The following is a 27,309-nucleotide window of genomic DNA, read 5'->3' as shown; positions in this document are numbered from 1 at the left end:
ATGCTAAGACAAATATGCATATTTGAGGTCTCAGCCATTAGGTGACTCCACAGAAAACACACAGGAAGCATTTGACCGCCCTGCAGGAACCAATGAGGGAAGCTAGGAGTACTTGATGACTGTGATGGTGAAGAAGATTAATAAGAACGTCCTTATTCATTCCCTTAATAAAGGAATGGAAAGTGCTTACTAAAAGTCTGGGGAAAGCATTGGTAAAAGCAGTATGCCAGGAAGTTGACTGAATATGTGGAATAAAGGAAAGGAGGAAAAAGGTGAAGAGCTTCTTGGAAATGAAAGAACACTAGGTTTTTTCATTTACAAACAATGGTGAAATCTTGAAAGAATTTTAGTTTTGGTTGAAGATAAGAACAAGGAGAGCTAATGTCATTTGAAAGGCTAGAAAGCAGGTTTGGACTGCTTCCTTGTATTTATTATTCCTTTAGCCTGAGGAAGATAGCTCTAGAAACATCCATTCATGAAAAGCAGATTTTTTCAAAAGATTACTGATTTTGATGTAAATTAGTCTGTTTTTCTGAGTGCTTATTTGTATCTCTTGGAAGAGAAAATAATACTACCTGAATTCAGTCTTTTTATATGTTACAAGGTCAGTTTACAGTCTCTTATTTTCTATTACATTTTGTATTTCCCTGATTATAACCTATCTTTTCCAAGTGACATAGGTGATTTTTTTAAATGTTAAGGAAAAATATGCAGTTTTTGATGTATATGATAGCCCAAGTGTAAATCTTTAATATTTGAATATTGTATTAAAAAGGTCTCAGGTAAAGTGCCATGGTTGTAAGATTTTTTCACATTAGCCTGATTACGAAATTATGATAAGACAACTGTCAAAGTTGTATGTGACTAACCTAGGATTTAGAATTGAGATTGAATTAATAAACACACATTTCCATTGTTGTCTAAACTCTTAAGCTCTATAGCTGAAAATTGTAAGAGAAGATATTCCTCCATGAAGTTATTTTTTCATCAAAAGTGGGATCTCACATTTAAAATTACTGCTCTTTTTTTCTTCCTCTGTGTGTGACACTACAACTCTCCACAGCAGCTTTTAAGGCACTTCTTCCTTGCTGGCACCAAAATTACAATCTGAATGTTTTCGCGCTTCAGAATTTCTACAGGGCCAGGCATGGGCTCCTGCAGAATTTGAATAGCTATAACACATATTGGTGTTGGATTCTTTCTTAGCCAGTCACAGTATTAACAACAAGGCAAAAGGTGAAATTGACTGCAATTAAAACTTCAAGCTAAAAATGGTATAATTTCTATCAAGTCTTGCCTTTTTCACTGTTATTGTATAACTCCTGTTTGGATATTATTTAACCTTGCATCTAAATTTCATGATAACCACTACTTTTGGGCTGTTTCTTACCCTTTTGGTGCTTTGAAGAAGTTCAGTCATGGAATTAATGGACAACTCTGGGAGGACCTAAGTTCTCTGTATTTAGATTGGAAGTATTTACCTTAAAACTTGAAGATCTAAAGCTACCAAGGTACAGCAAGACCGAATACCAATGTGAAAATCAAATCCTGAGAACTGTTTGCTCCGATACTGGAAACTCAGTTCTGATACAGTGAGTCAGCCAAAGCAAGAGAGTATTACAAAGGGAGAAAATTCTATGGTGTCAAACTAAATAACCTAATGTTTTCCAAAGGCAAAATAATTGAGTTTTATAGATATGTATTTAAATAGAAATCTTAAAAATTTCAAAGGAGATTAGAATATTTTGACTGTTCTGGCAAACCTGTAAGCTCTTGGTTGTCAATGTTTAAAGGGCAATCAAACCAGAAATTAGTCTAACCACAGTACATTAAAGCCATTCAGAGTTGTTGCTATTTCTCAGTGACATTTCCCCCCTCCTCCTCCCCACATCATGAGTTATAAACCTTTACATAAGGAGAAAAAGAAAAAACATCAGACTCATTGTAGGAATTTGAGTGTTTCTGAGTCAGAAAAAAAAAAAAAGGCAAGAGAACATTAAGAAGCAAGAAGAATGCAGATCTGAAGCAAAAATATTTCACCTTAATCAGTCACTGCAAAGAGGAAACTGAGACATTACAACCTCTTTTTAAAATGTGTTTATCTATTTGGCTATTAATACTGATAGCAGCTTATATAATCACCAGACATTTTCCCTGAAAAATGGATGAAGTTAAATGAAGCCTTCCTTGGAGGGCATGCTACTGAAAGAGTGTATTAGCTGTCGATTGAAAGTGATGTACTGCATTGCAAATGACATAAGTTTCTTAGCTAGTTCTTTTGAAAGAAAAATTAAGACAGATGAATAAGCTAGCAGTCTATGAAAAGGACATAAAATTTGAAAGTGTCTTAAGCACTGACAAAGACAGCATGTACTACTTTCATTCTAGTACTAAGGAGAAAGGCTTTTGCACTGTGAAATAACTATTTTTAAATACAGTTACTTATTCATTATTAAAATGCTGTGTTTTCCCCACCTGGCTTCATTCCATTTATTATGTTTCTTACAGAACCCCAAATTCTTATTTTTGAAAGTGTAAAGAGTACAGGATTCAGAAAAAAATTAGAATTAAGTTTGAAATCATAAACCTATAACAATAATGCCAGTGGGATTTTAAGCATTTGAATTCCTTTCATTTTACTAGAATTCAGGGCATGGTGACACTGAAAGTAAGTGCTTCACAGAATCAATGAATGGTTGGAATTGGAAGACATCTAAAAAATCATCCAGTTCCAGCCCAAAGATTCATGTGTTTTAAAGCTCATGAAAATTCATAACACCAAATTTTTATGGCTAGTGTGTCATGGATTGTAAGTTATTCAGTGTTTAACAAGATTTAATATTGTGCCTGAGGGTTTTACAGGAAGCTGGAGGCATAGCAACAGTCCTGAACTCCTGTGTCGTTGACTGAGAAACAGTCAGAACAAGAAGGAGATAAGAAATTAGGCAAGAAATGAAAGTATGAGAAAATACATAAGACGGTAGAACATTTGGGGCAGTAGTAGAAAACCTCATTGTGAGAAAAATGTATTAAATATTTGCTGCCATACAGTTGTTCATGCTAGACTAATAGTTTTATTCACCTACTAACATACCTTTGTTCCTGTAATGTATTTTATTCCACCTGAATGAAGCCTTAGGTCAGTAGAAAATTACACCAATACTTGTAAACAGGACATATTTGCAGGTGAACTTGGGACAAATTAATACTGAAGTGGCCATTATTGCCTGGTCTCTTGTACTTCTTTCTTCTGCTATCTGTAGTATTTAATGTACTTTTGACACAAACTTTCTTGGCACAAATATTTTCCCTTAAATCTCCAAGTGATATAATTGCTTCTCCTATGCTGTGTTCTTGAGGGTCAGCAGTTCCACTCTTTCAACCTGTACTTTCATACAACGATGACTAAACCACAGCACTTCTTCTTTTCCAAGTAGCCAGTATGGATGGGTTTCAACCTCTAAAGATGAAGGATGAAGGCACGCTTGGCAACAATTGAAGATGGCACTTCTATGAAAAGATGGTGTATTACCAGTGTTGTTACAAAGTGTACAAATATTGTCATTGAATGTCAATTGCTGTTGTGGTGTGGTATCTCTTACTGATGGAAAAAAAAAGGGTTCAATCTTTACTATTCTAATTGCATCACAAACCCTAGCTGAAAGACTGAGGCCTATGTAATGTGAACAGAAGTCTCATGTAACAATTGTACTCTGGACAAGAAGTTCAAGTAACATCAAAAGAATTTATACTTTATTACACAACTTAATCATGACAACTGCAAAACATTCAACATGCTGATTGTATTTTTGATTTGGATTGTATCGGTTGGGCTAATGATCCTTCTCTCCACTTTTACCATCTTGTGCATTTATCACTTAATAGAGAAAAAAATGTAGACTCTGTGTGTTTCTTTTTTTTTTTTTACAAAGTAGACGAAAGGGCTGTTATATAGTGTATTTACATGGTGATGGCATTTATGGATTGAAAAGGTGTATCATTGTAAACATCTCATAAAACACCAGTTTTTATAAGTTGGGGATGGTTTCTGATGGATTCATTCTCAGTTCATGCCCTTGGAAAAAAAGATTCTGGATTTTAATAATAATGTGGACAAAAACAAGAGATCTTCGAGAATTCCATGATAGTAATAAACTTGAGAGAATTCAGAGAATTCAAAGAAATGTTTTCTTTGAAGATCTATTTCTATTCAAGAAGCTGAAAATTTATTTGGGTTAAAAATATTTTAATGGTTGCTTCCAAAAATTTCTAATATTAAAGCTTGCATTTTAAGAAACATGATAATGAAGCTGATATTTTACTTCCACTAATGTTTATGCCACTATATTTGAAATTATATTAAGCAGATGAAGAACTCCATAGTCTTGTTTATGTCATTATGATTTATTTTTCTGTTCTTGAAGATAGTTTTCTTCATGTTTGATATTTTCTTTCTGTCCAATTTTTTCAACGTGTTCTATCTGTGTGGTTATTTGTTTTTTGTATGTTTTTTTTCCCACATATTTGCTTTCTTCTTTCCATTGGTTCCTTCATCATTTTTGATTTTACTTTTAGTTATTTTAGCAATGTGAATATTAGGTTTCACAAAAATTTCTAGGTGTGTGGGACCAATATTTGCTTTTCTGCTTACAAATACAGGTCTGCCTCTTTCATTTACTATAAATGTATTCTTTGGAAGTTCATATTTTATACAGTTCTTTTGGAAACTACTTCAGTGATTTATATGACAATTACTTATTGATGTTCTTTTATTATTGTTGCTGTCACTGAGAGAGTTTTCTGTATCACAGTTGGCCAGCCCAAGGAGTACTGAGATTTGTCCACAAAAGCCTGTTGTAATTACATTCTGCACTGTGCAGGACCAAGGGCAATTGGCTACACTTTGCCCTAAAATATCAGCAATAATGATAACCAATTTTTATAAGGTTTAGGACAAATCTAAGCTGCTGTGAGGTAACTGAACTGTTTCTGCTGTTACTGTAGCTTTTGTAACACTTGAGATTTTCTAACACAGTTATTGATCCTTTCCGTAGCATTTAAGGGGTAAAGGGAAGTTACTGGGATCCAAAAGGCAAGATGCATGTATATTATATCTGTCCCAAGAGCATCTTCTGTGGTATAAGTCATGGGGGTAGTAAAAAGTGTAGATGACTTTTTTCTGGAGTGAAGTAATACTCAGAATACCACCAGGCAGCTTTGCTGTCTCCCTGATTGCATGTCAGAGAATTAGAGAGCTGGAAGTATTAGTCATTGTCATATTGTTCCAGGGAGGGTTTGGAGGGATGCCGAAATGAAGCTAAAACACCACTGAAAGCTTAAACAAACCCAATATTTATTACAAAGAAGTGGCCAACAAAACTAGAAACCAAGAGACAGGAAAGCAGAGGAGGGAAATAAGCCCTCAGTAAAACCTCCACTCACGCAGGTGTGTTTTACTAGATTGTCTTACTGACCCCAGGATAACCAGAATTCCCCACAGCAGAGGCTGCATCCTCAGAGGGTCAGCAGGCTCATAAAGATAGCGGGTGTCCCCTCAAAAGGCAATGTTGTCCTTCATGTGAAGCCTGAGAGCCCCGAGCGTGAGCCACCTGCTTTTTTATCCCAAGTGACATCTCCCTTGGCCAGTGTGGCAGCACCGCCCAGCCAGAGCCCTTCGGTCCCTCCCCTGGGATGTCAGTGGTGCCCCTTCTGCGCACGCCAATGTGTGTGCGTTGGAATTTCCCCGCGCCTGCGTGATACGCCTTGAGGGGTCTTCCCTAAATGAGCCTGAGGGCTTACTTCATCACTCTCCACTTTCTTCTTCAAATGCCTTTGGAGGGCCATCAGCCAATAGTGAGATACCAGTTAATTCTAGTTTATGCAAAGTGCTGCCTTCAAGGATGAAGTTCTCATTTATCAGTGCCTGTTTTCTCACAGCTTGGCAGGAAAAGAACAAACTCTCACAGGTGGCTGGGCCAAACACAGACCAACAGTAGCAGTGTCTAATTAAGCACAGATACACATATTTAAGAGACTTTGGCCAGAAAGCCTTGGAAAGCTGTCATTATTGTGTCACTATTACTGTTATTGCCTTGATCAGGTGCCTACTAATAACTAGGAAATAATGTTTTCTGTATTCTCCTTGGAAAGAATTCTGTTCTTTTTTCTTGCCACAGGTCTTTACTCTTCTACGACCTTGCTATCCAGGAGTTTGTGAATCAGAAGAGATTATTTGTTTAATTGAAGGCATCTAGGTTTTTCCTGTTTAGTGCATCACTTTATATCATAGAAGTGTATGCCATTTCCCCCTAACATAGCAGTCACAACAGGGTGAACTACAGCTGCTCATCTGTAGCCAGATCAATTTCAAATCAAAACTCAGCTTTACCTTGTGTCCTGATGTTGGGAATGGCTGCCTCACAGTTGTGGAAACATCCTGTGACAAGGCTGTTCCAGCATATATATGCATGACAGGACAGGAGCACTTCAGCTAATCTGGACCTTCCCCTCACTGTTCCTGTTGCTGACTCATACATTTTATACTGTTCGTGCTTAATTGACTCTGCTTCTATGGCAACTTCTCAAGAGATACCACAATGTTATGTACATCTGATGCTTACATCATATACGGTTCACAATTAACAGTTTTTGCCCCAAATTAATTATCTCATTTGTTTCCCTGTCCTCAACCAAAAGATGAATTTGTAACAAAAAGCATTCTTTATGCTATCTTAAGTATGCCCACAACAAGCAGCACTCCCATGAATTGTTGATATAATTTAAAAATAGATGTTGGAAAGGGCTTGTAGTCTATTTTTCCATCTTGATGCTATTTTTTCTTGCCTATCATGTTGTTTTCCAGTCACTTTCACTCTCTCTAAAAAAACATTAACATACTATATTTTGTACAACTGAGTTGAATAAACGTCAGGTCGTGATCTGAAATGTTGTACAATCTGTAAATTTATTAAATTTCAGTAGGAAATTTATTATGTTTTTAAATAGAAAAGGAAAGAAATTAGTTCTATTCTTTCTTAAATTTGATAATCAACTTGATATGGAAGTGTGGATATTTCCATGTCTTCTGATGGCATACACCATTACAACTATCACATATTGACAGAATGACAGCTCAGCTGAAGTTGTCAGGGACCTGGTCCAACCTCCCTGTCCAAGCAGCATCACCAAGAGCAGATTGCCCAGAACCATATCCAGATGGCTTTTGAATATCTTATAGAAGGGAGACTCCATCACCTACCTGGGCAAACTGTATCAATACTCAGTCAACCTCACAGTGGAAAAGTATTTTCAGATGTTCAGATGGTATCTCCTGTGTTTCAGTTTGTGCCCATCAACTTTGGTCCTGTCACTGGGCACCACTGGAAAGAACCTGGTATCTGTCTCCATCAGGTATTTATGAAGTCCTTCAAGTATTTATGTACATTTCTAAGATGCTCTGAGCATTCTCTTCTGCAGACTGAACAGTTCCAGACCTCTCAGCTTTTCATCATATAAGTACTCTTCCAGTTCCTTTATCATCTTTGTAGTCCTTCACTAGACTGTGTGCAGAATGGCCACGTCTCTCTTGTACTGAGAAGCCCAAAACTGGACACAGTTTGACTGCAACAACACTGAAAAAAGGAGAAGGTTAACCTTTTAGCCTTTACTTAAAAACATATACTTTTAGCCTTTGCTGAAAAACAGCACATTGATGACTCATGTTCAGCTTTCTGTCCTTAGGTCACTTTCTGCAGAGCTGCTTTCCAGATGGGTGATCCCCATTATGGGCTGGTGCCTGGGGTTGTGCAGGTTTTCATTTCTACTTGTTGAACTTCACAAAGTTCCTGTCAGCCTGTTTCTGCAGCCTCTTCAGGTCATTCTGGCTGTGACAACCATGTGCTCTATCAGTCATTTCTCTCAGTTTTGCTCCTTCTGCACATCTGCTGAGGATCCACACTGTCCCAACATCCATTAAAGAAGAAATTGAACAGGATCAGGCAGAGTACTGACCCCTAGACAGCAATCCTAGTTGCTGGGAATGATGCTTCATAGTAGTACACAAGTACACATCATATATTTGCAATGGCTGGTAAATATGTGACTTATTTCTATGTCTTTATTTCATATACGAATACTACTGAACAAAATAGAAGTTTGTCAAGGGTTAAAACTTTTCAAAGATTTGTTTTACAGTGTTGATGGTAGGTGCTATTTAAACACATAAATCTCTTTAACCTTACTTAGTTAAAACAAATCTCATTGCTTTACTGCTAAGTTTATTCCACCTGAAATGAACTTTAAATTAAATGACATTCCTTACTCTTCCATACATATAATAATAGCCTTCTAATTCATGCTCTCCATAAAGACAAAATGAATAAACACACACTGTTTCATGTTGAATTATGATAGAACATACTCAATTCATGCTAAAGTCTTGTACCATCTTGAGATATATGGACTGATCTTGAATCAAAGATAAATTGAGACTACTAATAAAACCAGTACCAACTTATATCTGCTTTGTGTGTATAAAAGATGCTCAAGCAAGAAGATTTGTTGTCCTACTCAATCTGAAAACATAATCCACCTGATTATAAAACCCCAGAAGAATACCATACCACATATTTCTTGGGTAAATACATGATGCCGATTCAACTTTTAAAAAGAGTTTCAGATTGAAGAATTAGCTTGCAAAATTTCTAAATTACATTATGACTGAAGAGTTTGCAAATTTTCTATTTGTCTGAAATTTACAAAATTATGTAAGGCTATATATTTATAGTTAATATTTTTGAAAATAGATTTTCTGTACTAATGTTTTTTAGATATACTATCATTAATGAAATATTTAAAGTATCTGACCTTAAAACTGCCCAAACATTAAGAAATTCCTAATTTGGAAAACTATAAAATTTAGTAGATCAGTATAAATTGAATTACCAAAAATCCATGTTTAAATTACGGTAGAAATTTCTAAGAAATCTTTCCATATGAACTATACTATAATTAAAAATAGAGAGAATTGTCAACCAAAAGTAAACCTGCTTTTGGCTACCATTTGAATTGAAAAACTATTGAGGTGTTTCTTTGACTAACTAATTCTCTTCTTGTCCCCAGACTGGCTATTGTCATTTCATATTCTGTTGAAATTGCAGGGGATGTTATGTACTGTTGGTGCTGCAGAGAAGAGCTCTGAAAGAGCAGTGCCGTGGCAGATGTCTGAGGAAGAGATTCCATATGGGTTATCTTCCCTCTTGGAATAATGGGAAATTAATTCAATTAACCCCTCCAAGACATTTTATTTCAGATGCTGTTTATCAAAAATTTGTTCAGTCAAACTCTATTAAAGAACACAGGGAGGGAGAAACCTAAGGTTCTGAGTATCAGTTATTATCTAATACTCAGGGATAATGCAATTTTAAAACTACCTGCTGTGATTCAATTTTTTTCCCGTGAATACTTGTTCCAAGAAGATTCTTTAAGGAATTTAACATTTAAATGGAAGTTGACATTTGCATAGATGACAACCTGCCAACACCCAACATAGTCAAAGAAATTTTTTTATAAAACTTTACTACTGTAGTTTTACTTTAACTACTTTACTTTTCACTGCACTGTCACTGCAGAGACCCGGGTTCGATTCCCGGTCGGGGCCACTCCCCGGGCAGATGGAGCTCATTAGCCCATAAGGCAATCCATCTACGTCCTGAGGACCTCGCTGCCACCGTCCAAGCGTGCTTGGCCCCGGCAGATGAACCTCAGGATTAAAGGGTGGGCTCAGTTCCGCGCACACTGTGTCTCACCTAAAAAATCCAACGTGCAGGCTGGAAGGTGGAAAGACCTTCCCTGGTTCTTCGTTCGCGAAGAGACTGGCCATTACATTACTTTACTTTTACTTTACTATTGTACTGTAAGTGTTTGCAAATATGGCGTGTGTGTGTGTGTGTGTGTGTGTGTGTGCATTTAGTATCTAACGGAAGCTAATAACCTTATACTTCCAAGGAAATATATTGCCTTGTCTATCTACTAATCTTCAAGAAATATCACATATTCCAGTTTTAGTTATTATTTCAATAAAATTTAAGTATCAAGGAGCAGCAATATGTTGTTATGAAGCCAGGATATTACAAAAAAGAACTAAGGAATTATATAAATTTACAAACATCTTGAAGGAAAAGAGTGCATTTTAGGTATTAAGTCACCTAGATGATTGAAATAGAGAAATTTAATGAACAAAAATATGGTAAATTCCACATTCAGAAAAAAGAACTTACTAATCTGTCATCATTTATGAAATGTAAAAAGATAGTAATGAGAATTAAAAATACATCCATAGATGGAATCACGGTGAGAAGCTGTAGGAGCAGATCGCAGAGGAGGCTGACAATTTACATGTCTTGTAGATCTGCCACATTAGAATATGTTGTGAATTTTTTAAACCCTAAACACAAATTTTCCTGGCTCCAGCCCTAATTAGAAAATACTGCAACTTAAATTTTAGAGTACTGCAAAATTATTGAAGATATTTTTAACCAAATGCAGAAAATTTCTGTTCCTAAGCTCCTTCATGCATGGTTTGTGTTTTGTTGTTGTTGTTGTTTGTTGTTGTTGCCTTTTTTTTTTTTAATCACAAGATAATTGGTTTTCTACTTTTCGGAATATACCTTTACCTTACTGCAAGCAGGTGAGTTTCATTTTTTAATTTCATACTTTATCCTGTTTAGTATTTGATGTCATTGTTTATTGCTAAATAAAGAATTATTTAGTGAAGAAGCAGAAAGTTATAATTTCTGTTGATGTACATCCCAGGATGCAATGCCCTTCACCATTCCAAGGTATTCTGATGTATAACAGTGTTGTTAAAGCTCATATTTTTGAGCTGTTTTTAGTTTCTTCTGGTTGCTTACAGATTACAGGCTTTGCATTGTAGCCAATTCAGCTTCTTGAAATCATATTGTGTGCTTATTCCGCTTTTGATAACTTTAAATACGTTAAAAGTTGCAATGAATTCAGTGTCTCTGTGACTTTCATCTTACCTTAAAGTCTCTCATCATGACGTATTTTTTTATCCCCTTCCTCTTTTCCAGTACTTTCTTTGAGAAGTTCTTTTCTTTGGGATGTTTTTATGATTCCCAGATTCACTGTAAACAAAAACCTGCTGCATTCAGGAAATGCTGCAAAACATTTCAAAGAGTTGAAATAGTGTTAAGGCAGGAGGTCTCCAGTCTAGAGGTTGTCAGAGCTTCAGGTCCTGCTCTGATCAAAGGCAAGTTTTAAGCATAGAAACATTAGAAGAGGGAAGGATATACCCACATTTATGGCATCCCTTCAGCATTACCAGGGGATTTGGGGTGTTAAATCTGGCAAGGCAGATGGGAATTTAACCTATGTTCCATCTGTATATACTGAATGGTGAGTCAGGAGAATTCAGAACAGAGCACCCTGCCACCCCAGTTCAGCAAATTTAACTCAAGGTTTTCTGGAGGAAACTGTTTACTGACTGCTACTGTGAATAACCAAACTGTGTTATTTGACAATAAAATGTTTGCTTAGCAGTACTTGGCTGTAATTTTTTTGTTGATTCATAGCATTAAAATACTGGTAGGGGTTCTTTCAGTGTTTGGGTTAGTACTTCTCAGTATTAACTGTAGTGAACCTAAATGAAACTAAATGAGGCAAGAGTTACTGAGAAAAGGGCTCAAACACGGTGTTTGTTTCTACATAGGATGACCAAAGACTTAATCATGGCTTCTTCTTAAGAGGTCTGGGATTTTATTTAATGAGTTTTTAAATTATTGCACTGGTATGATCAAAGACATAGCATGATAAACCATACATTTTTCGTGGATGTAGAACTGGGGATGAACTTTATTAGAACTCTAAAGTACTTTTATTATTTAAAGTTTAAATTTTTAAGTGTCTCATGTCTCTTGAATGAGAAGCTCAGCATTGAGTAATGAACAATCTTGTGTGGGTAAAATTCTTACACATCTTAACCAGAGAAACTGAGAAATACGCTACATAGTATCTGCCTTGTATTCTAGACATTAAAGGTTTTATATTCCACAGTCTTTACATATGCTGGTGAAATGTGATTCTCTATAACAACGGTCTCAAATAACACCATTGTATGGCAGAAAGATAATACTTCTTAGGTAGAGTTTCTTTGTAGTTTTAAGAATTGATTTTGCTTTTCTAACTTCTTTCATCCTACTAGAGAAAAAAAAAATTATGCTTTTTTCTTCTTTTTCTCTGTTTCTCTGGAAGACCTGTTACCTTTTATGTCCCTAAACACACATTTTTCTTCCACAGTTCATGCTCTTTATCTAACCATCTGTTCTGCTCTCTAAGCTCTATTTCCCTGTGTGTCATGTCATAAAACTCAAAATCGAAAGAAATGACTTGCACAGTTGGGCAAACAACACAGGGAAAAAATTGGTTTGAGTGGCATTTTCCACATATTTGAAGAGATTCTTATGGTAGCTCGAAGTAATCCTGTAATTTGTTGTAGTCAGAGTTCCTTTCCCTTCTTCGCTTGTGTGTGGAAGTAGGGAAGACAGTTGGCATATTTTAACATGATTGAAGATGGTTAATTTAAGAAATCAGAGGGCTACTTGTAAATATTCTTGTTACACTGCAATATCTTATGATTACAGGCTTCCCTCAAGCTGTTGTAGCTGACTGTTAGGTATCATATTACCAATATGGGAGGAAAGGCATTATGTTGTAGTATGCCTTCAACATCCTTTTCCTGCTTCTCTAAAAGGGCTACCTTCGTCTAGTCTTCTGCTAGCAGCTGAGAGGGGAAGAGGATCTTGCACATCAGAAATTGGAATCTGCCTCCAGATACCTCCTAGACTGGGCAAGCCTCTTGCTTCCATGTATGCATGTGTTGAGAACAGAGGCAGGAAGGAAGGAATATATGTACTAGTCTTTGCTTGATCCCCAGGTTATGAGTAATATTTTCTCTAGGTGCACATCCAGTTAGCTGTTGACTCATTTTGATGCTGGACTGACAAATTCTTGACAGGCTGTCCTTGAGTCCTTGTGTGACATAGTTGCTCTCCAGCAGCCTTTTCTGTACAGTATGCCTTGACACACTCTCCTCTGGATGTGGCACCTAATTCAGCTTTAACTCAGGAAGCCCAAAACTTCAGCAAAAATTTAAACCTCAGGTGGAAATTTGGCACAAGAAATGAGTTCAAAACTGTTTCTTAAACTAAGGCTGAGGTGACCGATTAACACACAGCAGCTTTGCAGACATTTTTTAATTACTTTTTATCTTATAGAGACTGTCAGAAATATTGTAGAAAGAATAAACTAGGTAGTTTAACTCAAAGTGAATTTTAAGGCTTGAAAGAAAAAAAAAGATGTGTGTAAAATAGATATATTCCTATGTGCATTTATATATAGTGGGTTGGTAATAGCATTTCAAATATTTTTTTGGGGGGTTAGGGCACAGAACTTTTTAAAAGAAATTATTATTCTATCACAAAGATTTAGAGCACTTGTTTATTGATTGCACTTTTAGAGAGACTTCAGGCAGGTACCGCAATGTGAATCTCTAGATTTGTGTAGGATAGAGTGGCTCAGAGCTGCAGGTACAGTTTGGGTGTCTGCACGCTCAAACACTGCCTGCAGAAACAGGTGTTTCCTTATTTATCTCAATTGCTTTTAATCACACCATCCATTGCTGTCTCCTACTGTGTAAGGTATTGGACTGGCCACCCATCGTAGTGTATGACCCAGTTTTTCATAGTTCTGTTTAAACACTGTCCATAGCTCCTGTTTTGAAACTCCCACTGGGGAAGCCTCTCACTTCACTGGTACAACATGCATATGATTCTTTAGCTGTATTTTTCTTCTGGAAAAGGATGATCATTCATGTGTTCTTTTACAGAAAATACTGGCAGGAGAGGGGCATCCAGTATGGGTTATCATCTGGAAAGAATCTGAATCTAAGTTAATGTGTTCTGGTAATGTATTAACCACTGTGAGTTTTCCCTTGAAATTAAACTTGAAGTTTTTATGAAGTTCTTTACAGCTGTTTAAATGTTTCTTTCTTGTGTGTTGCTGTACTGCTCTGAACTGTAGCTAGCATGAAAGTGCTGTCAGAAAGGACAGACTGATTTTTTTTCTTGGCTTGCATAAAGACAGCTCATCTTGGAAATGTAGTTTGACAGTTCTGTTAGGTAAACCACATACATGGCAAAAATTTGGCTTTTTTAGACAGGTGTTCATTAGATTTATCAATATTTTTCTGTAGTTACTTGACCTAAAGGTGTTTCATGGTAGTTGAATTCTACGTGGGATGTCAGTAAGAACAGCAAATAATTCCTCTAAAAGTGTTTCTTAATTTTCATATGCATTAATTTGGTAAAAAACCCTAATAAACCCAACTAAACAAACAAACAAACAAACAACCCTCCAAGAGAAATTAACAAAAGATAAATACATGTAAATAATTGTAGTTTCATTCAAAGAAGTGTGAGAAGACATCCAAAGGATGAAATGGTGACACTATTTTTTTAATTTATTGATCAACTCTGGGAGTTTGAAACAGCTTTTAACCCAAGAAATTTTTTCTGTATTTATTATTGGTGCAATGTATTATAAATAAGTTTTTAAGCAGTTATGGTCTCTGTGATACATTAAATTATTACAGAATGGAGTAGGAAAGTACTTTCACAGAGCAATAGAGAACATTCTTCATTTTTTTGAACTGATTTTTGTTATGTTTCTTTTTTTGACAGTTTAGATTATAGATTTCTTTTTTTATTGCATACTACCCAAGACAAGAAAATTTAAAATAGTGCCAAGAAACCTGTTGGTTAACTGTACCAAGCTTTTAGTCTTTTCTTATTTAGTTTTTCTTGTTTTTGTCTTCTTTCACAGAGAACTGAAACTTGGAAAAAAATTCCTACATTTTCAGGTGAAAAATTTGCATTCTATTTTCTCTCCTTAACTGGAATTGGACTTTCAGCTTTGTTCCTACAGGAAAAAAATGGTTTGCATGAAAATGGTTTGTGGATTTGTATGATCTTGATGTAGCAATACCTTTTTATGCAAACCTTCACTCGGTCACTTAAGTTCATTGTTGCTGGAGTTCTGTTGTGGTTTTGACAGCGCTGTTCACTTTATGTAAACAGTCTGGCTTCCTCTTTTTGACTGTCTAGATAACTGCCTGTCTGTTTTTCTGTGACTACTTGTTATACACGCGTCACATTCAACACCATGATACATCTGTCCAGAGCATTACTTTTTTACTGCAACTGCCACAGACTAGGCAAGCATATGCAGAGCTCTTAGGTGGAGAAACAGAGTATCTTGATGTATGCCTGATCAAAAGATACAAAAAAGCTTTTATTTACAGCAGATAGTGTACAAACAGTTTTTATTTATGTAGGTAAAACTATTGGTGAAGAACAATTAAGTAGCTGTTTTCTACCTGAAAGGAGTAGCAAAATATTTACAGCCTTGTCCAGCCTCTCACTGTGAGACTTGCTGAAGAAAATGCTAACAGCTGTCAGAGAAGAGGTAGAGCCTACTGCCAATCAGAAGTCAAAATTTTCAATGTTAGGCTTAGGGAAGGGAAAAACCTGGCTGTTCTGCTTCCTGGACTAGATTTGATATGAACACTTACTGTAATTTCTTGCTCTTGGCCTCATCTTCTGCAGCCTTTCGAATTAAAACTGTGTGAGTACTTGAGGGTTTGAGAAAAATTCATGTGTTCATCTGGTAGCTTCTGTGTTTATTAAACCCTTTGCAATGTAAGTTAAAAATGCATCTGAAAGAGAAAGTTGCTGAGTTTGGCAAAATATTAAAGAAAAATTAAAAACTACAACTAGTCAGAAAAAGAAATAATATTGTAAGTATTCATGCTTTGGGTAATTATATGTTTATTCTGCACATGGCATTTAAAAAAAAAGTAATTTTTAGCAATCCAGCAAACACTCTCAATCAGTGGTCTGGTCCTTTCTGCATGTTCATGTAGACTGGTGTCTAGTGTCTGTTAATTAGCCAACTTTCTAGTAGCAATTTTATATATCATGTAATAATTATTCAGTTCATTTTGCCTGATACTGGAGAACACCTTGCAGACTAATTCCCTTTCCTTTAATCAAAAAGTTGATTAAATAAGTTCTTTGTGAAAGTATATATGGATATTTTTTCTTTCTGTGCATTCTCAGTCAAGCTATAAGTTTTCTTTGGGCATTAGTTTCTCAACTTTGAGAGACTCTGACTTGCCTCATCAAAGCACTTTGTTGTCAAGAGAAATATGTTTTCTTTAAAGTATGTTTCTATGTAGGGCTGTATACAACTCCGTGAAGGTAACTGTTTTACAGGAGATTGAAGCCAGCACTGAATATGCTTCAAAGAGCTACGTTCTCTATTCCAAACAATCTCTTTTGCCCAGAACTGTTTATTTTTATCCTTTGTTTTCCACTGCTCTTTGCTTGTTTGCTCCCCCTGGGATTTTTTTTTTTTTTTTCATTTCATTAGTAGGATTTATACATAAATGTAAAATATAACCATACATATAAAAAAAATTATATGTGAATTATCTATATAAGACATAGGCTTCTATGAATAAATAGTTTTGGGTTTGGTTTATTTTCATGATGTTTGATTGTTTAATTGAATAATATTCCCTTAAACCACTCAGACATTTTCTAACAAAGGGAATAAATTTCCTCAAGGGACAAAATAGCCATGTGGCTATGTGTATTCTTTGGGTTTTGCTAAATTCAAAGGTCTGCTGGTACCCTGACTTCAGATGTCTTCTTTCTCTCTTGGGCTGTAAACCAAAGTCTACTACCACCTGAGCAAGTTCATAACACAGAGAATTGTAATGTGTTTGGGAAAATGGCTGTCACTTTCTTAACTTAGTCATACCTGCTCTGAAATCCTGACTTTTTTATTGGAGCTGGGACTCCCAGACTTTACTGTAACCATCATTCTTTGGAATAATTCTTTCTCTTCTTCATTCAATTAATGATTGATATTTTTGAAATTTTAAATCCTAACAGATATTTGCTTTCATCAGCCTGCTCATTGAAAGGTTACTATTTCCAAAACTTCAGCTGTGGCTTTCCTTCTGTGGAACTGCAAGCTGCTATGATTCAAAACAGTTCTCTGTCATGTAATGCGTAGAAAATACTTTGTGCTGTGCATTTAATTAAAAATAAGGAAAATTTTCCTTTGAGATTTTAAAGCATGACAAGTTGTCTTTACAGTGTCTTTTATCCTGGAGGTTGGCTCTTGAATCTGGCTGTTGTTGGGTGAAGAGGTAAATAATTCTGATTTGATATGTATGAGCTACATGACATATAATGGTTCTTGCTTTTTTTAATTAAAGCAATAATTTTGTCTTTCTGAAACAGATTTCAGAGAAGTAAAATAAAGGAAAAAAAGAAAGAGAAAGGAATTGAGAAAGGTAAATATTTATACTTTGCACATATAATGTAAAGCTATGGAAACATAATCTATAGATAAAGCTCTATATCCTGTAAATGAAGACGAAAAGTAATAAGTGACCCTGCAGATTCTGTCTCTAAAACTACTTTATGGGATATTTCAGGCTTTTGTATATTTTCCTGAATATCCACTGAAAGACCTTTTGTTTATTTTTATCTTTGGAATAAAGTGAATAATTTTTGAGTTATACAAGAAGCTTTTATTTGGGACGAGAGGTTTTGGAGTCAGTTGACAAAATCAAGTTGTAACCTTACTGAAATATTTATTTATCATACAGTCACACAAATTAGCAGAAGACACAAGAGTATTCCACCCTCATATTCTAAGCTGATGAAAATTTTATTTCTTCCATAGTCTGCTATTAAATCTTAACTGTGTAATAAAACAATTATCACGAAGACCCTGTATTTTTTCCTTCCCTCTCTGTCTTCTTTCTTAATTGGATTTTTCTGGCACAACATGAACCAAATAAAACTAGATAATAAAAAGCATACAGTCTAGATGGTTTATTTTTATGTGAACTTTCCTCTTCACCTACTGTAAGAAATATCCCTTAAGTAATTTGCTGCAATATTAAATATTGCTTGCAGATACAGTGGCATTCTTTTTTTTTCCTGTCTGGTACTTTCTTTATACAGAAATCAGTAAAAATTGATTTCACCCATAATATAAAGGATACCAGTAAAATAATATTAATGCTAGAAAGCCAGCTAAAACTGTTCCGTATTATGCCCTGGATCTATCTACTACATTAAGACTTCATCTCTTGAAACTCTGCCTTGAGATCAGGCCATCTTTCTGAGGAGAAAACAGATGGAAGATAAAAAGAAATCTGTAGTTTCTGTGAAATGATGTTACATGTTGATCAAGAGAAGGAATTACATCTAAATTCAAAGGCTATTTAGGCAGTCTCAATCCATTGTCTTAACCCCTATGATCTCCTTTTCAGAAAAGTAAGTTAAAAAAACCTAAAAAATCTTCATATCCTAAAATGGATGGAATCTTGTCTTGTTACAAGTCTGCCCAACCACCTCTTATAGCCCTCAGAAACTTAACTGGATATTAAAAAACAGCTGATAGGAATGTTCCTCAAACTCCTGAAAGCAGTAAAGACTTCACAGTGAAGAAAAGAGGTCCACAAACTGTGCTTGAACATATTGTCGTGATAAGAAAGAGGAAAAAAGAACTGACATAATAATAAAAAAAAAAATTAACCTATAGAATTGTAATTACTGATGCAACCATAATACACAATTACTGAGAGAACTGTAATAAAAGTTTAAGTCACTTCTCCCACTGTGGTGTCTTTCCCAAAGCATAGCTTACTTATAACTAGTTTCGAAACTGTATGATATACCTTTAAGGACCAACAAATGCCAGTTAATTCCAACACACTGTGAAAGCACAAAATACCGCTGAAGGAGAAGTGTTCATCAATCTATTCATAAGAACCATGACATTGGTTTTGCTGGTTGTATTCACTTGCAAAGCTCAAGAAAGCTTTTTCATAAAACTTTGAATGGAAGAACAGAAAGGAAATAGGTGAAGTTTTACATAGGGAAACAAATCAAATAAAGTGAGAAGATATAATTTGGATTGCAATTGATAAAAAAAATAGAAATTTCCTATCTTGAAAAAAAGAATTATTTATCTGGTCAGCCATGTCTTGTTAAGATGAGAGATAATTAAACCTGCTTGATAATAAACACGCTATCTTGTAAAGCACATCAGTGTACAGATTTAGTTTTCTTGACAGCACCTGATTAAATAAAAATCAGACATAATGCAAACTAATCCTTGTAGTAATTAAGGATGTTCTCAACAAAAAGGCCAATCTCATGGAAAGACTGATCTATCCCCCTTGGCCTCAAAATTGAGTTGGATGAGCACCAGCTACCCAGTAGGAACAGTTTTTTGGAACACTTAACTCCAAATCATGCTCATAAATTATTTTATAGTGTTGTAATCATCACATATATACCAGGTGACTGCTCTAAAGTGTACCAGGGACTGCTCAAACATTGGCAAAGAAAATTGCATTCCAGCATTTGGAATTGTTCTTGGATGTTATTTAAGTTACTAGCATAGGCTTAACACTAGAGGTTTTTTACTCCATTTGAAATAGTAGAAGCCTGTTTTCAGACAATTCATATAACTGAATTGTTGAGAGATGAAGACAATATCCTGGTGTGCTGGTTTAAAGGCAAACTGGTAGGAGAAATGAACTCAACTCAAAAGAGATTATAAGTAGAATCACAATTTAATAAAAATAATACAATAAATACAATTATACAGATGAACAATTAGTTTTAACCCACAAAACCCAGATATATAACCAGTCATCCTTGGGTACGACCAAAATGGTTTTTGGTGGCCCCCGTGCTGAGCCCCATGAGGGCCCCCTGAGGTCAAAAATAGAAGGAGAGGAAGAATCTGTTGTTGTGAGTGATGGTCGCAGACTGGTTGAGATTCTGGTCCTCCTCTGAATCCCACGAGTGGTACCAGAAGTCCCAAGACCCCAAGATTATGTAAACTCAAATTCAGGTAGGAATACCCAGCAACTTCCCCAGGGCAGGGAGTTCCACAGTGGGTGATTGTGAGTCATGTGTATGAGGACAGGAACATCCTCCTATCCTGTCTCACAGGCCTCTTAACATGCAGCTTATAGCCTGAGCAGTCAGGTGTGCTCTGGGCAGCTGCTGCAAATGGTCTATTGTTAACAGTTTCTGGGAAATGACATAGAGGGTTTAGAATACACAGTTTGGGTTACACTCACACAGTGATGAACTGGTTCCGGCTGCTCTAAGTAGGACATCTGGTTCAAATGAAGGGGAAAAAAAAAATGTTCACAAAAGAAAGATAAATATTACACACATTTGAAGTTCTACGAAGAGGCTAAATAAAATCAGCTAAAGCAAAACACATGTTCATAGAATCATAGAATGATTAGGGTTAAAAGACCATCATGCTTTCACCCCACTGCGGCTGTGCAGTTGAATAGGTTGTTCAAAGTCTCATCCAACCCAAATTTCTTACAAAATTTTATCATGAAACTCATTTTCCTTGATTTTCTACATTAAAGAGAGGAAACTATCTTGGATTGAAGCAAATAAAATGGACAAATATGTTAAATTATTACCCTGTGTAGTCTTCCAAATCTTGCTTTGTGGGGACACAGAAAAATTAAATTGGAAAGACTTCAGCAAAGGATTCTGCATATTAAAAAACCCAAAACCTGACCATTATTGACTGTGGTTTCTTTTTTTTCTCCTTGATGCAAAACTGTCCCTTCATTGCACACTATATTTTAATGGATGAGTGACAAGAGGTGGTGCCCAGTATCTGTGAAATGCAAATATTTTGTTGGGGGTTGAGCAGAAAATTATTTCATAGAAAGTTCATGCCTTAAGAGGCTCAGAATAAATGTTCATCAGAGTCCAGTAATAAATGAGCAGGTGTTCAGAAATCAACATGGGCTAATTGTGCCACTCATGTTTGGAAGGAGCTGACCGTCAACTGCCTTGTTATTGGCAAACATTGCAGCTAATTTATTGCAGTCAGGATCCTTGACTTGGATCATACCTGATGGACATGTCTTAGAAGTCAGTGAAGTATTAGGCCACAACTATTGCTGTAGTGGACTAAAACTAATTTAAATTATTTATCTTTTATGTTGACTGGGTTTCCCTCTCTTTGTTCTTGTTTTGATGTGGTTTTCAAATAGTATTATGTACAATGCTACAGTGCATATCCACAACAAGGAATGCCAGCCTTTCTTTCTCTCCTGTGAAAAAGTTGTAAATTAGAATTCAATTCAAACAGTCAGTAGAATTACTCGGAGTGACTCTGGTACACGCAAAAACAGTATTAAGCAATAATAGATTAAAAAACCCTCAGCTTTTCTCTCTCTTTTTTTTTTTTTTCTTTTATTATAGTGTGTGAAAAAGCAGTATTAAAACCAGTGAAGCAGGTTTGTCTTTTGTTAAAGAAGTTGAAAGGTCAGCATGCCATTTTAATTATGGTACATTAATCTGTCATAAAAATGTTCATGATTAAGGATACCAAATTTTAACTTTTTCCCAAGTACTGTTAATATCAATTATGTTTTCCTTATGAATAACTTTTCTGAAAGTTCTCAGTTGCAAAAAGAGCTAATGCTATCATTAGTTCTAAGTATAGTCTAATTTTAATTACTTCAATAAAGTCAGGAAAAAAATTGCATGTAATATTATATAGCATTGCATTGTACATTTTTAGAGCAGAGGTACTGTAGGGTGATTTGCAACAAAAAACAATGTCACAAAGCTCACAGTTCTTTACACTTGCTTTATACAGCAAAATTAAAAGCTAATTAAACCAAAACAAAGATTTTGTTAAAGAAGTTAGTGAAACAGAGCAATTTGCTTTTAATGTTGGCTATTTTATAGAACATATTGCCTGTACTATGTGCACAACAGAAATGTGCTAGATTATTGTACATATTATGGTGTACACACAAACACATGCTCAATCCAATTCTCAATTCAAAAGGAGGAAAAACATCATAATGACTTATGGATAACTTCTGGTACACTGTGTGGATATGTAACTACAAATTTTGACCCAAACTACTACCAGTAATCTTAGGGACCCTCAGGAACAGTGTGTTGTCCCAGTGAATATGCTAAGTGGACAACTTGTTAATCTGAGATTTTGGTGGCTGGTGTTTTTTTTTTGTTTGTTTGGATATTTGTTTAGTTTTGTGAGTTGGGGGGGTTATTATTTTTTAATTTTTTTTTTTTTATTTTTAATTTCTGCCTTTCCCACATCACTCTTCTTTCTAGGGACATATTTATACAAATATGGGGGAATAATGTTCTCACTCTGATTTCATGATCAGCCTCTGTTGTGTTCCAGATCAAGTTATAAACTGCCCAGAGTGGTTACTTTTTATTTAAGGCTCTTTAAAAGCCTTTTGATTCGCTATAACCTGTAATTAGTGTCCGGAGAAAGAGTCACAAACTCTTCTCTAGAAGAAATTATTTTTAATTTAGTGAGAAAATAAAGATATTTTGGCAAAAGGTTTTTACAGGAGTAAAATACAACCAAGAAAAAAGCATTTCACTGAAACATTCAGCACCAAGACCCATTCCACAGGAAACACCCACTAAAACAAATTCATATACCAGCTTTAGTAAAACACAGTTTATTGGTTTTAAGTTACACACAAGAGAAAAAAGAGTAACAGAAGAAAACAGCTTAAAAGGGCTAAAGAAGGAGGGAAAAGAGAGAGAGAAAGGAGAGAGAGAAAAGAGAGAATAGTTACCAACAGGATTCGATGATTCACATGGTGCCGGCTGTAGAGGGAGAAGAGAGACCATGTGGAGTTTTGCATATTTATACACACTCACAGTGAGTTGTTTATGACCCATATCAATAACTCAGTGAGATCTGAATCCAGGACTTCACACTCTCTAGGTGCAGATAGGTGCTGACTACAAGTAATATTTTTTAAAAAGCTGCATTGTAATTTGATTTTAATGGGAAGTTGGTATGTTACCACTTGGCACCTCTGAGCATCCTCCAGACCTCTAACTTAGACTTGAGGTGCCAGAATAACTGAAAATTTGGCTGGATTTCTGGTTTTTTGCAGCAGGAGAATCTTTTCACCACTGTAGCTGATTTACAGACTTTTGTGTTCGTGTGTTCTGATTTGTAGCGGAATGATTTCTTTGGCAGCAGAAATTGAGATGTACAAGCATCTCCACCAATCTCCAGGGGGAAATTTTTCCATGGCTTTGTGTATGTAGCAGTATATTTTTTATAAACAGCTCAGGTAATTGGTAACTGCTTACTCTTCTGTTATCTGCCAACATTTGAGTTTTTGTATGATTTGATTCTATTATCAATTGTTTTCAGATACTTTTTTCAAAAGCCCAAATTTTGCTATGCAATTTCTTTTGTTCATAATGGTGGAATAAATAGTTTCTAATTTTTTCCTGCTACTATTCTCTTCTTATCCTTCTGAAGTGCGCAAACAGCATCACTGCAATGTGTCTGGGAGGCATTGTATCAACGCACACAAACTAAACCGAGTTAACATGTTTAAATCTTTAAAAGATCAGTTTTAAATAAAGAAAATGCTCCCAATATCAGGCCATTATTAGCAATTGATTATCAAGCATCCCATGAAAGAGTCAGCAATTTGAGATTCTTCTCTTTCTTTATAGACACCATACAAAAGAGCAGAAATGGGTGCTGAAGGAAAATGCATGTGCAGACAGTAGAGGGTCTCTAAGGAAGATTGTGCAATTTGGTATAGTGAAGGCTGTGAAATAACTGTCCTGTGGTATGCACCTGTTTTTAAGGCAAAGTCCTTAAATTTTACATGATGGATCAATGCTGCCTCTAGCCTTTAGTTGCTTATTCATCAGCAAAGCTTCAACTTTTGCACAACAATTTTGCACAGCAATTTTGCACAAACTAGTGTCTTCTTGCCAAAGGTCAGCTACCCAGCCCAGAAAGAGGGATGGAGCTTTTGACATTTTATTAAAATTGATTGTAGGAATATAGAAAAACCATCTGTAAAATAAAAAGATACATTCCATACTAGCTGCCTTTAATCTCACATAAAGGATATGCCTATGTGCCGTACCCTTGATATTTTTCCAGTACTGAACTTGGGTTCTTTTATGCTCAGTTGGTGCTCTGCTCAAACTGTGTCCTCCTTGATGCTCTTCAGCTGCTGAGTTTGTGAATGACAAACTGCCAGTATGACCTTAGATGATCTGAAGAACAGAGTGTAGTTTGATAAAGCAAGCCATCATTTCCCATCAACTTTAATAGTGCTGTGGGTTTTGACTACTCGGTGCTGTAGGTTTGGGCTGATCCTAATCTTTTTACCTGTTTTGGCAGTGTTGTTAAGTGTGATTGGGGATTATTTTACAAATTTTGGGATTATATTACAAATTGGATATACAATTTTATTTCTAAGATTAAACCTGGAGGGTTGTCTCTACAATTTTTTTTCCCCTATAGATCTTTGTTGCAAAAGGGTAAGTGTCATAATCCCTGTTACAGAACTAGTGAGAGCAGTTCTTATTGCATAAAACATCTTTGTTTGGCTGTGCTAATTTCCTATGTTTTTAAATATACAAACTGCTAAATGAAGACAAAAAATTTTAATGAAAGCATTAATTCCTTAGAGCAATACTCAAATTAGCTTTTACCTTGTAGATATTTGCCTCTCAGGAAGGAATATTTGTCACCTGTGTCTACTAGTTTTATGAGTTCATGTTTTCAATTTATTCTTGGTTAATAAGTTTTATATTAAATATGTTCACATTACAAATCAAACAATATTATTCTGCTTGCTAGGCCCAAAACTCATTCTGAAATTATGTACTCCACATTCATACATTTTTAGCCTGATCAGGGATCTGGAAAACATTTGGGTAAAAAAAAATCAAATTTTTTTTTTGTTCTGAACTGTTGCACTTGTACTATTTGATGGATTACATAAAAGAATAGGATTTAGCTCTCTGAAAGTGTAATTTGTAGTAGCCTCATTGTGGTATACACAGCTATACCTTACCCTATGTGCCCTGGTTTATGATTAGTACAGACCATAAAATTAGACTGATAAGATATGAGAGGAAAATCAAGATCACTGGTTACTTAACCGAATGATTCTGAATGAAAACAATTGAGCTAAATAATTCTAAGTAGTGATCACAAAAATGTGATGTGGAGAACTCAGCAAGCATATCTCGTGTATTTAAGAGCCATCTGTATTATGGAATGAAATAAGAACATAAATTCCACTTCGATTCAGAACTAGGATGTAAAACATAAGACTGCACTAATAAAATTAATAGATTTTAAAAAGGAGTCTTTTTGCTAATTTTGTGATTCTGGAAAAATTGCTAAAAATATTGCAAATTCATCTGGCTGTGTAAAAATATTTAAAAAAGAAGCCTCAGTGGAGCATTTTTTTCAATTTGTCTCAGACATTTTTTTTTTCATTTTCATTTGTTAAGGCTTATTGATAGAAAAGAGCTGTGAACAGCGTATCAGCATCAGTGCCAATGGCCCATCCAGAGGCTGAAAGCAGGAAACTCCCACCAGAGAAACATTTCATGTACTGTGGCTTTTTTGAGGACTGGAGGCTGAGACTGGAGCCCTCTCCTTGAAACGCCCCTTGTGTGTCTTGATCCCATTTCTGTTCCATGTCAAATTTGAGAAGCCCAAGATTAGGGTTGCACAGGGCACTGCAGGGTGAAACCTTCAGTCTACACAGGGGATGTGGGAGTAGGGGAGGGCAGTAATTGATGTGATAAAGCTGCGGCATAATTTTAAATTTTCTCTTCAGATGATGCCCAGTTACACTGAAAAAAATCAGATATACATTAATAGAGAAGAAGATAATTTTTCTTTGGATAGATAATTTCTTTCTTCTTTGGTTGAAGGTTGGATTTTATGATTCCAACCTTAAGGATTCTGAGATTTTGTCCCATCAAAATTAGAGCATATTTTGTTAGGCGCTAGAATGTATTTTGTGAAGGAGTGCACCTTCTGGGACCCAGTTGTAATTTTGATTTTATGGTAAATTTTGTTGTTTGCAGTGGTTTCTCACCAGCCCAAACGATGCAAAATACGACAGTGCTAATATCACTGTGTATTTTACTGAAATGACTTACTTTTCAAGACCATTAAATTTGCCAATGTGGGCTGAGATAGAAGTAGCACCCTCATTTTTAAATTAAGATTTCAAAGATACAGACATACACTAGACGTGTTTCCTTAAACAAACACTGTTTCCTTAGAATGTAGTTTATGTTTTGTTTATACAACTGAATCCTGTATTAAAACTGGGTGCTGGAATAGCTGACTATGTGTAAAATGTAACAGATTTTATGAGATGCTATGTGCTTTTGTATAACTTTGTATAGTTTGTATGACATGTTGAAGTGTTTTATGTTTTTCAGAATGATTTCCATATATTTTGCTTACTTTTATGAGGAAACCTTTTACTGCTTTTGAAAGCCCATATTTCATAAATATATTGCCATGGGTCTCATATAAAAAGACTAAAATTCTTTCTATTTACTTCTTTCCATGTATTAAGGAAAATTATTCTTCCTAGGATAGGTTCAAATTCAAAAGGTAATGCTTGCTTTCATGTACTTTTATTCATGGAGATAGTTTATCTTAGGACAAAGGTATTCGAAGGCATATAGTGTGTCATCCAGCAGATAAGTGATGCCTATGTAAGTTTAAAGAGGGATAATTGATTTATGTGCAACTACAACTGAAGACTAACATCAAACTATAGTTGAACACATATCTATATTCAAGAAAAATCTTGCCACTGGAATGGGAATCTAGCTGAAGTACAGTGTGTTTTTCTTCTTCCCCAGTTATTTTGACTTTTCATTAGAGCACCTGACACTTTTTTATGCTGCTGGAAACAACTTTTTTTTTTTTTTATTATTAGGGATTCAGGACAAAATAATGCTGCATTCATAATTTGCAGGGTTTTAACGGTATCACTTTGCTTCTGAAGAACTTGTCCTTATCCTGCATTATTATTATTGTTTTAAGAACAGGTTATTTTCTTAAAAAATGCTATAGCAGAAAAGAAGAAGTTGTGGTGTTTGTTTTGCACAGAGTTTCTGATATACTTATATCATGGGCATTACAATTATTGCCTGTATTTAAAAATAAACACACAGTAAATTTAAAGGAGGGGCCTGCAACAGGAAAAAATGGGAAAAGAAGTTAATTTGAATCAGTTCAGTGAGTTGTCTGACAAGTGTCAAAGCTGTTTGGCAGGATGTAAAAAAGTTT

Source organism: Empidonax traillii, unplaced genomic scaffold, assembly GCF_003031625.1.
Source record: "Empidonax traillii isolate 1590-97213 ecotype Southwest subspecies unplaced genomic scaffold, ASM303162v1 scaffold7:size3022706, whole genome shotgun sequence".
NCBI lineage: Eukaryota > Metazoa > Chordata > Aves > Passeriformes > Tyrannidae > Empidonax > Empidonax traillii.
Note: the sequence above shows the minus strand (reverse complement) of the source record.